Below are 12279 nucleotides of genomic sequence, written 5' to 3' on the forward strand. Positions count from 1 at the left end.
GCTGCTACTAGAGAAAACAGCCAGATAAGCTAGAAAATTGTCAATCTTATTGAGACTCCTAGAGCATTTTATGTGTCCAGTCTTTAGTTGAAGGTGGTTATCAGTTTAAATTATGTCTAACTGTAAAAAAGTCTGATATTTAACATCTTTTCTTACAATGTACCTGGGGGAGTTTTTGTTAAAAATGTCTGCCATGTGCAGTTTAAATACAATTATATTTTATTTGACATGATGATATATAGGTAGTTTTTTAGGTGTCTGTACTCAGTGTTTTAAATGCTGTGATTACTCTTTAAGTCACATGAGATTTTAATGTTTTCCTCTATTTGCAAGATTCATCCATTGCACTATTTATTAATGGTATTTGTGTAGTTTTATTAATAAATTTAAAGATCAAATAGGCTTTATTCAGTGATATATGAATCAGGTAGCATCCCATCTAGCTAATAGAAAGGAACTCTAAAGAACTATACAAAATGGAAGACTTTTTTTTTTTTTTCTTAAGATTTTATTTTTAAGTAATCTCGCTGCATCCAGCGTGGGACTTGAACTCAAAACCCTGAGATCAGGAGTCACATAGTCTACCAACTGAGCCATCCAGGCACCCCCAAAATGGGAGGCTTTAATTGGCAGAATGGTCAGAGATAGGGAAAGTATGGATTACCTCTTCTCTGCGGACAGAAGGGGGTCTGGTCTATTGGGTGGATTACCTCACTATTGCTGATGGGGAAATTCTAGAATTGACTAGTTTAAGGTTACATTTCTGGGAGAGGTTGAAATTACAGTTAGGTATGCAGTCTTGCTTTGTTGATGTGAGGCTTAGTGCAAATGACTCCATTTTGAGCCTATTTTGATTTTTTAAAAAATTAAATCAGACTCTCAGCATAACTGAGAGATAACATCAAAATTAAAGGCATTAGCATCACTCCCAGCTACCACTTTGAAGTTCTCCCAGCTTTTTCTTTTTTTAAATGTTTATTTATTTTGAGAGAAAGAGAGAGCAGGAGCCAGGGAGGGGCATAGAGGCAGAGAGAGAATCCCAAGCAGGCTCCACACTGTTAGTTCAGAGTCTGACTTGGGGCTCGATCTCACAAACCAAGAGATCATCACCTGAGCTGAAATCAAGAGTCTGATGCTTAACTGACTGAAACACCCAGGTGCCCCTCTCACAGCTTTTGTTAATCCTTTGGGTGGTATTCACAGGTCTTAGTGTCTGTGACAGACCACAGCTTCAGGTTCTTAATTTTTTTTTTTTAATTTTTTTAAGTTGATTTATTTTGAGAGAGACAGAGAGAGAGCAAGCGGGGTAGGGGGAGAAAGAGAGACAGAGAGAGAATCCCAAGCAGGCTCTGCACTGTCAACGCAGAGCCCAATGCGGGGCTTGAACTCATGAACCATGAGGTCTTGACCTGAGCTGAAGTCGGATGCTCAACCAGCTGAGCCTCCCAGGTGCCCCCGGTTCTTAATTTTTTTTAAGTTGGTTATTCTTTTTGTTTTTTTGGTTTTTGTTTTTAATTTATTTTATGTTTATTTATTTTTAAGAGTAAGAACATGAGCCGGGGATGGGCAGAGAGAGAGGGAGACACAGAATCTGAAGCAGGCTTTAGGCTCTGAGCTGTCAGCACAGAGCTCGATGTGGGGCTCAAACTCATGGAACATGAGATCATGACCTGAGCCGAAGTTGGACACTTAACTGACTGAGCCACCCAGGTGCCCCCTTTTGGTTCCTTTCAGTCTTAGGAAGATCATTTGCTTGTTGGGTAGAGGATAGGAACATGCATTTAAAGTCTTTGAGAGAATACATCATGCCAGGAAAGATTAGTATGATTATAATAAACAAGACAATTCCCAGTGTTTGGATGGGACTTTAGAACCATGGTCTCCAAGATGCAAACCAATCAAAATCAATTCAGTCAAAGACTCCATGGAAAGAGTCAACCGTTTTATGCCAAGTGGCTTTCTAGGTGATCTTATGTAACTAGTTTCAGCTTCCCCAGAAGTAATCCACAGCAGGTGGTATTGACCAGGGAATTAGAGCCCTGCCTGCCAAAGGAAGTGAATCCTGAATGCCTCCCAGTAATTCTCATTTTAATCTGTGGCTCCAGACTGGAAAGTGACAGCCATGGAAGCCAGTTATATTTTAATGGCCTGTAGACTACACAGGCAGTTTTATTCTGGTTACCCTTTCCTTGTATTCCTTTCTTTTTCTTTTTCTTTTTCTTTTATTTTTTTAACATTTATTTTTGACAAAGAGACAGAGCATGAGTGGGGGAGGGGCAGAGAGAGAGAGAGACAGAATCTGAAGCAGGCTCCAGGCTCTGAGCTGTCAGCACAGAGCCCGATGCGGGACTCGAACTCACAGACCGCGAGATCATGACCTGAGCCAAAGTTGGATGCTCAAACGACTGAGCCACCCAGGCACCCCGGTATTCCTTTCTTTATAGAGAACCTAGATGCAAAGTTCCCCAAGTTTTGAGGTTATTAACTAAAGACAGGGAAATGGACCAAGGGCTCTCTAATATATAGACCAGAGTTTTTGTGACAAGAAGAGAGGATTTTAGCTAACGTATGAAGTATTGATCTGGGATCTTGGGAGGAAGTAATCTACATCATTGTCACCTACTTCTCTTCTTCAATCTGATTTGAAGGTTTCCAGCTTTTGCACATTATTAGATATTAGGCAAAGCCTTTTTCAGCTGTGAAATATGTGCCTGAGATTCTAGTCCTTGAAGTTCGGCTCCATCTAGGTGGTGAGGAGGAACGAGTAGAGCCCTTTCTGAGGAGATTCAAAGGCAGTCTTTGTTCTCAGTGATTCCAAGTGTGAGGGAAAATGGAAAATATTAATTTGGAGAGTTGTAGTCAGATAATTGATGAAACTAGAAAAATTTAGGATCCAGTCTAGTTTATAGGAATACAACAAAACCTCAAAAATAGTTCATAGGGCTAGGATCCAGCATTTAAAAAGGTACAAACATTATCTTATGCTCTACAATTAATTCCATTTTTTTAAAAACCAAAGATAAACACAGTAAAACTAATCGGCAGTAAACTTGGCCTGATTGTTTACATAAGTGCAGTGAGAATAGTGACTTACCATATGAGCTTTTTTTGAACACTGCTTTGCTGAAACTTTTCATAAGGAATCTCGAACTGTGAAAAGCTTCCAAGGGACTGGCCATCAGATTTTACCTGCAAAATCATTCCTATCAAAGCCTTGGTAGGGGAGCCTGGGTAGCTCAGTCAGTTAAGCATCCGACCGGCTCAGGTCATGATCTTGCAGTTTGTGAGTTCAAGTCCTGTGTCGGGCTCTGAGCTGAAAGCTCAGAGTCTGGAGCCTGCTTTGGATTCTGTGTCTCCCTCTCTCTCTCTTCCCTCCCCCGCTCATATCTGTCTCTCTCTCTTTCAAAATCATAAATACACATTAAAATTTTAAAAAAGGCCTTGGTGATATAGCCAGTGTTTCCAATTGTGTCTTGTTATAAGGAGAACAGATTTTTAAAAATTTTTTATAGTGTTTATTTTTGAGAGAAAGCCAGGGAGGGACAGAGAGGTGGGGAGACAGAGTATCCAAAGCAGGCTCCATGCTGACAGCACAGAGCCCAGTGTGGGGCTCATACTCACAAACTGTGAGATCATGACCTGAGCCAAAATCTGACGTTTAACATATTGAACCACCTAGGTGCCCCAAGGACTTTTATTGAAGTTGTGTAAATAACTAGCTATATTGCTATGAAAAGAATATTTCAGAGTTTCATCTTTGTTTACAAAGGTATACTTAACCAAATTGTTGTAAATCATTAATAGCTTAAGAGAAAAAGTTTGCAAAGTCTGGAAAAACAAAACATTAAAGAACCAGCAGTATTTCAGATAAGAAGTTCTATAAATTATAATTTTTATCAGTCCACTCAGTGCCATGTTACTAATCCTTTATTTTTTTTTAAGTAGGCTCTACACCCAATGTGGAGCTCAAATTCACAACCCCAAGATCAAGGGGTTGCATGCTCTGACTGAGCCAGCCAGCACCCACCATGTTATTAATTCTTGAATCCATTTTTTTCTAATAGTTCTGGAAATTCCTACCCAGTTTAGTTTTATGATCTTAGTTATGAGAAACCTGTACTTGTCAGGGCGCCTGGCTGGCTCAGTTGGTACAGCATACGATTCTGGATCCCAGGGTTGTAAGTTTGAGCCCCACATTGGGTATAGAAATTACTTAAAAAGATAAAAATCTTTAAAAAAAGAAACCCGTACTTGTCAAAATCCTTTCCATGAATCTCCTTGAAAATGGTAGCACTTTCTTAGGAACACTGAAGCATCAGAGTAAAACAACGTATCTCTGTAAATGGAATTGACAAGGAAATTTGGTTATTGTGCTACACAACATTTTAAGAGAAGTAGAATTATGAATGATAACATTACACCAGGACATCAGATTTCTAGAAATTTTAGAAAACTTATAGTACATACCTATATAAATTACATAAAGAAGGCTTAATATTATTTTATCTGACATGGCTTCTCCTGTCAGTTAACATATCAAATAAGCCTAACTAGTTTAACATCTCCCTTTTTATAAGAAGAGAATACAAATCTTTTGCAATTTTTTGGGACCCTCTAGAAAAATCCTAAAGTTAGTTCAAGGTCAAAAATACTTCATTTGGAGTTTGAATTTTGGAAAGTTGATAAAAAATATCAAAGGTTAAAAAACACTTGGTCAAGTTGGATCGTAGGTTAGTGTGAAATAATACTTAGTTATCCAGTTAACCATAGGGACAATTAAAGACTCTGAGAGCAAATACAAAACGTTAAATTAGGGGGCACCTGACTGGCTCAGTTGGTAGAACGTGACTCTTGATCTCAGGGTTCATGCCCCATGTTGCGGCATGGAGCCTACTTTAAAAAAAAGTTAAATTATTGTAAAACAATAAGCTTAACTTTTTAAATAGGGAAGTAATTAAATTTAAGTAACTAAAGGTGTGATAAACAAAAACAACATGAAACACAGGAAATTATTTTGACAAGACAAAATCTTTGATTTCTAGGCAGATTAGTCAAAACGGTAAAGGAATAATAATTTTTTTTACTATCTCTTATCAAAAGCAGACCAACAGTCCAAGAAAATTTTGTCCTTTTAACAGAGAAAAACCACATTCTAATTTCTTACTAGCTTACTTGTTCACTTAAATTTATTCTAATCTTAGCCAGTCTTGACCATGCCTAATACTCGTGTCCAAAGATTCTTTTTCTTCCACAAACCTTAGTGGCTTTAATTACATATGTTAGAATTTTTAACCCTAAAAACCTTTAAAAAAATTATGTAGGCTCCATGTCCAATGTGGGACTTGAACTCATGACTCTGAGATCAAGAGTTGAATTCTCTACTGACTGAGCCAGCCAGGTACCCCTAAAACTCTTAATTTTTAATGAAAATAAGGAAGTAAACAAATGGTTATGAACTGTCTCTTACACTAGCATTCTGTAGATTGGCAGACATAATTTTGTTATATCTGGGAACACATGTTTTCTCATAGTAAATTTCTCAGGCACAAAACATGTTTACTAATACATCCAAATACCTTGAGTTCCTCTATAAAAGGAAGGTAAAGTAGATAAACCTATATTCAGTAATTAAATGTTTCAGTATTTTATCTTATTTGCAAATGATCTAGATATGTAATGATTCTCCATCATTTAACTTAGCAAAACTTTAAGGTTTCGGGTTACCAAAAAGATTTGGGAAACTTAAAAAATCTCATCTAAAAATCTTTATCCTGCTTACATCTCTGTAATTCACTCGTTCTTAAAAATTTTGTTTAGATCACTTCTGAAATTTCATCATCCCAAGTTATTTTTCTTGCTGATAAGTTTTGTAACAGATAATGTGAATGTGGACTAGTAAACCCAAGTTAATAAAAGTTATATGTCTGCATTGTATTCACTATTGATAATTCTAAAGACATGCCTATTTTAATTAAGCCAACAAACTTAAATTGGCTTTGATACTGAATATTTTCACAGATCACATGAGTCTGAAAAGCATTTGAGTTTCTATTGTATAGCTGAGAATTTTAGGAATGCCTTAATTTATAGAGGTGCTTAATTTTCTTCAAGCCAATTAAATACAACTCTTTTACAAATTAATTTTACCAATACCATTAAGAGATTTAAAAAAACCCACCTATCTGTAACACATATATTTTGACACATAGACATACAGACAGATGTAAATGTAGAACTTCTAACTTCTATTTTAAAATTACTTGCACGGGGGTACCTGGGTGGCTCAGTCAGTCAAGCATCCGACTCTTGATTTCATCTCAGCTCATGATCTTACAGTTCCTGAGATTTAGCTCTGTGTCTGTCTCTGCACTGAGCATGGCACCTGCTTGGGATTCTCTGTTTACCTCTCTCTCTCAAATAAATAAACTTCGAAGAAAAATAAATTACGGCCATCAATCAGGTACAGTAATACACAACTCATTAGTTATAAAAGAAGTTGGATCTAAGTTGTTTTTCTGGTAGATGGTATAGGTTAAGGTTACTTGTTCAGATGGCTAAAACTTCTTACTTTTCTGGAGGAGACATCTACTTCACTGAGTTGATGTTCACAGATTTACATAGGACCTGTAAATCTTCATAGATTTTGAAGACACATTTTTTCCATTGTCCTGTTTGATTACAAATGAAACATCAACACTTGGGCCATGGTTTGATTGTGGACCCCTAGTGGGGGGGGGGGTGTGATGTGGGGGACCCAGGTGTTATTTTAGGTGCCTGGCCTTGGAGTTATTATATCTCTATGGCCAGTATCTTGGCAGACTTTTGTTTGTGGTCTTGTTTCAAAGTTCCTTCAAAGTGCTCAGCTATGGTCACAGGTTCAGTCAGTCAATTGTCTCCATCCTGTTTTGTGCTTATCAATTCACTAATCTCAGGAGATACTCCACTGACAAATAGAGCAGCTAGAGCAAGTTGGGTGACCTTATTCTTATTCTGGAGCCCCAGAATGCTGTAGGAAGAAAGCTTCCAAGTGGACTTAAAGTCTGCAACAGCTTTGTCTTTGTTTTGTTTGCATGTTTGAATAATATACAAATAATAGATAAATATACATGTTTGAAGGAGGGGGACACTAGGAATGGCTTTTAAAGATTGGTTGCTGTTCTGTGAACCTTTTCTAGTCCAGGAGGGGACCAGATTGAAGGTTAAGGATCTTGGATATCATCCTTGGGGTTATACCATCTTGCTTCCTGCATCCATTTTTGGGCTTTACCAGGTCCCACCAACATGTGCACAAGAGGACAAGATCTGGTAACCTGGCTCTAATAACTTCTTCAGAAAACTTTTGGGGATCATCCTTGGGTTTAGGAAATTCTTTTAACTATGGTTTTAATTTAGTCTTTGACCAAGGAGTGAAAGAGAGTCACCCCACAACCTCAGGTGTTTTTATTGTAAAAGATAACCTTTTAATAGTCTCTTCAGAGTGGAAAGGCAGTTCAGATACAGGATTTAGTAGAGTGTTGAGTACTCAGGGAAAGGAAGATTTGAGGCGAGCAGTAGGAGTTTTATTGTCTTTTTTTTTTTTTTTTAAGTACCTCTTGTGTCTAATTTTTCATTAGTCTTTTGCTTCATTTTTTTAATGAAGCATTTTTGGAATCTTGATGCGTTTTGGAAGCTTCTGAATACCAATTAAAATAGATAACTCATTCTGTTTGTTCAGTTTAGGAACCCTTGTTTTCAAGTACATTTCTTAAATGAATGATCTCATCTAATTGGAACGTTCCGCATAATGGCCATTGTAATTAATTCTAGGTTGTCTCTAATAACATTTTGACAATCTTGTAGATATTTATAGCTTCTGAGACAAAATATGCAGGTGTGTCAGAAGGTGGCATGCTTAACTTTTTAGAATTTAAGGATCCTTTCCCTTTTGTTGTTATTCTAGCTAAGCCTTTGGGTCTCTCAGAACCAAACTGAAAGGGATACTTATACTTGTAAGGGATGTGCTGCTGCATTGGGGGTTTTATGGTGTTTTGCAGTATACCTCATTGCACAGAAATGTTCTTGAGGTTGACAGTGACTTAGTGTCAATCTAATCCATTCTGTAGCCGACTTATACTAACATGGGGATCTCTGAGTTAGGTGGTGATTGCTCTAACAGCTTTTAAGTGCCTAACATGTTCCCACCAATTTTTGCAGCTTTTTGGCTTCCATCATCCCTATTAACATTAACCTTTACACAAAACAAGACAATCAAACATGTATACCTTACTATATTGGCAATAACCAAGAGATAGTACTGTGTGCACCGCCAGTAATTTCTATCATGAAACCTTGGACTGGGGAAAGGATTGAACTAGCAGACACCAACAAATGGGGACTGGAGGCTCCACATCAGTGGGAAACTGCAACTGCCATTAACAGTTCCCCCATAGGTCTTGGGACAGAATTAAGGACCCTGGGGTTTCAGACAGTTAAACCAGAATTGTGGCCTGAACTACCAGCAGCTCCCATGGAACTTACTGGTAAGCCAATTAGATTTGGAGCTTGACGCAAAGAGAGCAGAGATCAGAATCAGGAACTTACCTATGACTCTTAGAAATGGTGGAAAAAAGGGTGCCTGAGTGGCTCAGTCGTTAAGCATCTGATTTGGGCTCAGGTCATGATCTCACAGTTCATGAGTTCAAGTCCCACATTGGGTGAGCTTGAGCCCCACTTGGGGTGAGCTGTGCTTCTCTCTCTCTGCCCCTTACTCACTTCCACCCTCTCTCTATCTCAAAAAAAAAAAAAAAAAAAAAAAAAGTGAAAAAGACCAAGAATTCAAAAGGATTCGTGGGTACCGCCCCTGTTTCTCATTGTCCCTAAATGCCACCAGAAGTTTGCTTCATATCCCATAGCTGCCACCAAATCTGTTAAAAACAAAATTCAACTGAGTAAATTTAAAGATCAAATTGGCTTTTATTCAGTTATTCATGAATCCAGCAGCATTCCATCTAGCAAATACAAAGAAGCTTCAAAATGCTGTGCAAAATATAGGAGGCAAGGATAAGGAAACAGCAGATTTCCTCATCTCTCTGATTGTTATTCCAGATTGACTATTTTAAGATTACATTCTTGAGAGAGACTGAAATTGCAATTAGGTATGAAGTTTTGATTTGCTAAACACAAATGACTCCATTTTGGGCCTGCTATCTTTTATAACAGTTTTCAATTGGGGGTTATTATAATACTTAAAATGAAGATTCTTATACATATCTCTTGGTGAACCTTTGACTTCATATTAATATGCTGATTGACCCCTGATAAATGAATTTCTATTCAGTATCATTCTTTAATTCTCTATCCTTATGCCTATTCAGTTAATGACACTGGTTATGAGAGAAGTTTTGTTTTAGCAGACAGTGCAGTGACTGATAGATTACCTTGAATTTATGGAGGATATATGTTTTGCTTTGTTAGGGTGGGTATGTTTCAATTTTACTCTGGTCTTAGCCCTAGAACACAGTGTTAGAAAATAAAAAGGCATGGCTCTTTTGAGGTTTTGTTGGAAAGTACGAAGTACTTACCAAGTCCTTCTAAGTCTGTGGGACTCCAGACTTAGTCTTCCCTGTAGCAAGTAAACAGCAGTTGAAACCTCTGCTTAGTTGTTTCAGCCTTCTCAGTTGTTGAGAGTCTTGCCCATTTGTGTGCAGTTCAGAATTTCCCTCCTCTTCAGATTCCTCCTTTTTACTGTTTCTTCCCCTAACTTGCCAGCAGCTCTGGCAATCCTAAACACTCTCTCCAGATTCCTTGTGCTAATAAGACTGTGGCTTTCTGCTTGACTTCTTGATGGTCCTAGCTATCTAGACCAGAGAGTACCTTTAAGGAAAAAACAGTATCAACTTATCTAAACCATTGTGTTTCCCTTCTTTCCAAGGTTCAATTCTTCATTTTCTTTCCTGCTTTTGGTCACTCTGTTCCCTTCAAACAGTTGGTTTTTCATTTTGTTTTGTCCATAGTTTATAATTATGTAATTGTTAGGCAGGTAAGTCTGATTTTAATGACAGGTAAATCTGCCATTATCCAAATTGGAACCTCAGTAATTGGGAATTGAGCAAATAAAGTTTAAAAATAGAAGTACAGGGGCGCCTGAGTGGCTCAGTCAGTTAAGCATCCGAATTCAGCTCAGGTCATGCTCTCACAATTTGTGGGTTCAAGCCCGCATTCAAGCCTGCTTGGGATTCTCTTTCCCTCTTTCTGTCTCAAAAAATAAAATAAATATAGAAGTACAGATTATATTTGGTAAAGATTAAAAAGATTATTTATAGATGGAGGAGGGTAAACTGTAAAAGACTTCATGTAAAAGATTGGTATTCATTGAAGACCGTGAGAGATGGTTGGGGTGGACTTTGATATGCTGATGTGTTCTGGTCTCCCTCTGTATTTCTAGTGGAAGGAACAGATTCAGCTGGTGGGAACGTATAGGTTGCCTTCAGAGGAACACTTAGCAATCTGTTTGAACAGTTTGTTACTTTCAAGGGAAATAATTAAAAAGAAGACTGGAAAGTGTGGGTTTTGATCATATTGTAGAAGGGCTTGAATGCCAAAGTGTAGGAGATTTTGAAATTAATTTGGTAGACAGTGGGAACTATCTTAAGTTTTAAAGTTGGACGATGAGTTTGAGAGTTGAACTTTAGGCAAATTTGGCAACAAGATGAAGGGTAGATTGGAGTCAGGAAAGGAGGCAGAAAAATTAGTTAGGAAAGAATAGGAAGTTTGAGGAAGGAGAAAGGGTGACTGGTGGTGTGACTGGTGGTGGCAACATACTTAGAGAAGAATTGCACAACATAGGAGACAGAGACGGAAAAGGATGGAAACTGATACAAGTTGTTACTGTTAACCTATGTGTGTAATTCTTCATAAATAAAGTGAGCAGAAGAATAAAAGCTGTACCACCTTTGCAGAAAGGAGAGCTCCTGGCTCCTGAGTTTTTCCTACAGTTTTTTTTGTTTCCTGTTCTCAGCTAAGCTGACATGAATGACAACACTCACCAAATTACTGGATCATATTTATGTTGACCATTTATTTTTAATAGAGGATTTTTTTTTTTTAATGTTTATTTGAGAGAGAGAGAGAGAGAGGCAGAGAGAAGGAGACAAGAGAATCTGAAGCAGGCTCTAGGCTCTGAGTTGTCAGCACAGAGCCCAATGTGGGGGGCTCAAACCCCCCAGCAGTGAGATCATGACTTAAGCCAAAGTCAGGTGCTCAACTGACTGAGCCACCCACACACCCCAGGACAATTCTATTTTTTAAAAGTTTATCTTGTGAGAGAGTGAGCGGGGAAGAATCTCAAGCAGGCTCTGCACTGTCAGTGTAGAGCCTGTCATGGGGCTCAAACTCACAAACCATGAGATCATGACCTGAGCTGAAATTAGAGTCAGACGCTTAACTGACTAAGCTACCCAGGCACCCTTTGTTGACCCTTTTGTTCTCAGTATAGTTTCTCTAAACTATCAACTGAGAAATCATATGTGCTTTGAAGAGGAGGGATCGATATAATATTATTATTCATTATTGGTGCTAATACAGCTCACTAACATGAAGTTCTTTTGCTTACAAGGTGGGGGAAGTGGTATGGTAAGAATACATATCATAGGATCTCATAAGGAGCCCCAGAACAGTAACCATAGTGGATGACTGCAACTTCAGCAGCAATTTGTGAATCTTCATTTCATTGAGGGCTCCTTCCCATATATTCTCTTCAGTGTATATCTCATACCTTCCCACTATCCATATTACTTCCTAAATCTTATTTTTTACTTCCATATTTTTAAAGTATATTTATTTATTTTTAGAGAGAGAGACATTGGGCATGCACATAAGAGGGGAAGAGGGAGGGAGGGAGAAAGAGAGAATCCCAAGCAGGCTCTATGCTTCCAGAGCACAATGTGAGTCTCGATCCCACGAACCAAGAAACCATGATCTGAGCCAAGATCAAGAGTCAGATGCTCAAACGGCTGAGCTACCCAGGTGCCCGTTCCACATTTCTACACGATGTTTCACGGAATGCTATATTCACCATTGAGAGATTCATAATAAACATTTGTAGCAAACAGTGTTCTGCCTTTTTATAAATGTACTAATAAAACTGATATTTCTGAAGTTATATGTATGGCAGCTTGTGAAGAGTCTGTGTAGATTTGTAAATATTACCCTTTCTTAGATTGAGGAACTCAATTAGATGTCAATTCTTGGAGCTTTATTTTGTCATGTGGCCATATGCTTATTGCCCATAATGATAGAAGG

General features: G+C 38.1%; 1 protein-coding gene across 2 annotated transcripts in view; it reads left to right on the forward strand.

Moving 5' to 3' along the window:
- Positions 1-12279, forward strand: part of NDUFS4 (NADH:ubiquinone oxidoreductase subunit S4) — a 112634-nt gene that overhangs the window by 78197 nt on the left and 22158 nt on the right. The gene's annotated exons all lie outside the window — the stretch shown is intronic.

This window comes from Panthera pardus, unplaced genomic scaffold (assembly GCF_024362965.1).
Source record: "Panthera pardus isolate Hobbes unplaced genomic scaffold, ASM2436296v1 HiC_scaffold_2, whole genome shotgun sequence".
NCBI lineage: Eukaryota > Metazoa > Chordata > Mammalia > Carnivora > Felidae > Panthera > Panthera pardus.